Below are 4089 nucleotides of genomic sequence, written 5' to 3' on the forward strand. Positions count from 1 at the left end.
ACAGGTGGAAGTGTCTAATAGAGAGATAAAGAGTGTATTGACCAAGACAGTGAACGCCACAAGAACTGATTGGGCGAAAAAGTTAGATGATGCACTCTGGGCTTATAGAACTGCTTTTAAAACACCAATTGGTATGTCACCATATAAGTTGGTATTCGGGAAAGCCTGTCACTTGCCAGTGGAATTTGAACATAAAGCTTGGTGGGCACTGAAGCAGCTGAACCTAGACATTGAGGCTACGGGCACAACGGGAATCACTGAATTACATGAGTTTGACGAGTTCTGACATCTTGCTTTTGAGAGCACAAAGTTGTACAAGGAAAGAATGAAGAGGTTGCACGATCAGAACATTGTTGAGTGACATTTCAAGCCCGGGAACATGGTACTGCTATATAATTCAAGATTAAGGTTATTCCCGGGTAAGCTTAAGTCACGATGGGATGGTCTGTTTCGAGTGGTTGAAGTATTCCCTTAAGGGGTTGTGGAGATTGCCTCAAAGACAGACTCTCACATATTTAGAGTCAATGGGCAGAGATTGAAACTATACATAGGCATGAAAGAACCAAAGGAAGTGTTAAAGATCCACCTGACAGAACTTCAGAGGTCGAGCGAGCCTTAAATGTGCTTGTCTGCGTCGTGCCGCGACGTTAAATCAAGAGTTGCATGGGAGGAAACCCATTGAATTGTTGTAATCGTCATGCCACGACATTAACTAAGGCGCTGGTTGGGAGGCAACCTAACGATAGTAGCAGTTGTTAATTGTGAGTTTTTAGGACGTGCTAACCAATGCAGGTGACAATGGGCGGGTGATAAGGCCATCGAAAGTGGTAAGAATAGGTGAAAAACATAAAGAAAAAAAAATTCTCCCAAGAGCGCGCTCGCGCTACAGGCCGCTCTAGTGGCCGCGCATATGGGCAAACATTCTGCCTGGGCTCAAAAATATTAGCGCGCCCGCGCTACTAACGCGATCGCGCTAGTGGACACGCATATTGCATTGTGTTCTGCCTGGGCTAGCACGGTCGCGCTCGCACCGCGCTAGGTCCGCCCACATCCGTAAGTTTTGTGTTGTTTTTTTATTTATTTTTTTATGATAATTTTTCTTTAGCAGCCTAAATTACCCCCTTTCTAATAACACCCCCCCCCCCCTTAATCCCAAACCCACCGCCCAAATCAAATAAAATCAGAAAAACCTCCCCAACCCCTTCTCTTCAGCGATCCTCTTTCTCCTTCAACTCCCTTCTTCAACAAATTTCCATCTTTTTCAATTTTTCCCCAAGTCTCAAACCACATTCCCTTCTACCTTTCTTCTCTGCTCCCCACCCTCTATCACTACATGTATGAATCCCTTGTTCTATTTTGCCCTTTTCTTTTTCTATTTTTTTTCTAGAATTTTGTTTGTTTTTAGTGTGCATTTATGTAGTTGTTTTTCTTTGTTTTTGAGTAGTAGAATTGGTAAAATATGTTTTAGTGTTTGTGGGTGGTGAGATTGGTGGGGTGTTGTTTCCCTTGACTTGTGATTTTGGAAGATATTGTGGTGGGTTGAGATTGTAACATGTGTGTAATGGGGTATGAGTGTAGAATGTCCACAAGGTGTTTGTATAAATGCCTCAGTGAACGTAATTGTGTAGTTGTGACCACTTATGCGTGTGAAGTCTGAGTAACCGCATTGCGTCACAATTTTGTGTTGGGCTGTGCTAATGTGCTCCCATTTTTCAAACACTATGGCTCTATCTCGGAAATACCGCGCCACAGGTGCCTTTTCTAGCAGCCAAGCTGGCTCGTCAAGGGTGCGCGGGGTAGCCCCTGCACACCCCTTTGATAGTAACAAATTTGTCTCTGCCAAGGTTTAGGACCTCTTTGCGGATAAGGCCTATAGAAAGCCAATTCCGGAGAGGGGTATTGGCATAGGATCGGTCCAGCTACACTGCCCTCACATGTATACTGAGCTGGTGAGGCGAGGGTTGCAAACTTTCATTAACGAGTCGGGCGAGGGCAATGTAATAGTTGTTAGAGAGTTATACGCCAATGTGAAGGAGCATGACAATGGCGTAGTCATGGTGCGCCGAAAGGTAGTGAATGCCTATGTTGAAGCTATACGGACGACCTACCAGTTGCCCCTCCTGTGGACCCTTATGATGACTATTATGAGGGGTATGGCCGAGGACACACACCGTGGGAGAGGTTCTTTGAAACGATCTGTGTACCCGGGAAGGTGGTGATCTGGATGAAGTATGGTGAGAAACTTCACTCCTCGGCACTAACCTTTGAAGGGAAGTGCTGGTTGTATATTATCAACAATCGTCTGATCCCGTCCCTCAACACTACAGAAGTGAATGGCCCCCGAGCGGCCTTGATTTGGTGTTTCATCAATGGTTACAACTTCGATGTGGCCAAAGTGATCCATGAGGAGATGTTCATCCGCTGTCCAATCAAAAGGTATGGATTCTTTTTCCCTTCTTTGGTCACTAACCTTTGCAGGCAAGCTCGGGTGCCGGAAAATCTGGCGGTGGATGGGCTGGTGCCAAAAGACCGCAAGTTTTGGGCTGACAAGGTAACCACGGGTAAGGAGCCAGCGGCAGCAGGTGGAGAGGATAGTAGTGGCTCTGATGACTTGAAGGACGAGGAGGTTGGGCAGGAGGACGTGGGGGCCAAACCACAGGCCCATGAGCAAAGCGCAGTAGCTGCAGTACCATCTGGCATTGCAACATCTTCTAGAGCTCCCCGGGTGTCCTGTTTCACCGCTTTGGAGCAAGAGATGGTTGGGTTGTGTACCTCAGTCACTGATTTGGGTGCCCGCATTGACGTGGTAGCTGACCGGAAGGTGAAGTCGGAAAAGAAATTCTTAGGCTGGCTGAGAGCTCTGGGTCGTGCTTGCAATGTGAACCCAGACATTGACTCCGATCAGGAGTGATATTTCAGGGAAGTTCCTTTACCTCACTGTTCTTTAACTTTTTATGCCATGAGGACATGTCTACATTTTAAGTGTGGCGTGGGGGATACTTCGATGTATATATGTATATGTAGCAAATTGGTGATGTTTCTTTGTTTATCTTTGATTGTTTTTGGTATTTTGAGTAATAGTTTCATTAGGTAATTTTAAAGTAGGTAAGTGACTTGTCCGACAACAGATCTCTTTCGGCGGGGTTCTTGAGGGACTAAGTCGATTAAAAAAAGGGGAATATGGAGACCCTTCCTGATGACGGATCCTTTAGACAATTTTCTTGAGGGAAGTAAGTCTAGAGAAAAGACCAAAAAGATTTTTTATTTTTAGGTAGTGTAGTAACTCCCCCTTGGTTTTTCTTTGGGCCACGGTTCTTTTCCAAGAGTTTAGCTTGAACCGGGTGTAGGTAGTTTTTGGTTATTTTGTTTTTTTTTTTAGTTTTTTAGTTAGGATTAATGTGCTACGAGCTGAAATCGAAAGAGAAACCCTTAACGTTGATACACGTGAACACAATAGACACTAGAGTGTAACGCTTAGTCTCAGTGGTTGATTCTTGCTAAAGTGCCTTAAAATTATATGTTTGTCACTGACTTAAATACTCAGAAGAGAGTGTCTTGATAAGTCAATCTAGAATGAGTCATATGCCATGTGTGTATGAGTTTTAATGTATTTCATGATTCACATTTGATGCCTAGAACTTGCTACGTGTGTTTGCAAAGCGAAATAGTAGTTTCATTCAGTTTTAGAAGTGATATAGGTATTTCTTTGTTGATCCAGACATATAAATTAAACCCACCTAACTGTAATACATCGTAGTTAACTCCGTTGAGCCTATAAGCACGTTTTTTTGGCAACCACATTGTGAACCTTACCCAATTATTTGAATAGCCTTCTGTTTGAACCCGTTACCTCCCATAAGCACTTGAATGGTATTGAAATTATGCAAAAGAAAAAGTGTGGGGTGGTGGTTTGGTTTTTTGAGTGGAACCGTTGAAATAGAGAAAAGGTTCAGTGTTTGAAAAAGTAAAAGAATAAGCACCACGAAAAAAAATGAGTAAATGTAGTAATCGATAAGTGGTGGTGTGTTATAATTGAACCTAATGGATGAGGTTGTTGTAAATAAAAAAGTGGTGGAGTGTTTGGTTGAC

Source organism: Nicotiana tabacum, chromosome 1, assembly GCF_000715075.1.
Source record: "Nicotiana tabacum cultivar K326 chromosome 1, ASM71507v2, whole genome shotgun sequence".
NCBI lineage: Eukaryota > Viridiplantae > Streptophyta > Magnoliopsida > Solanales > Solanaceae > Nicotiana > Nicotiana tabacum.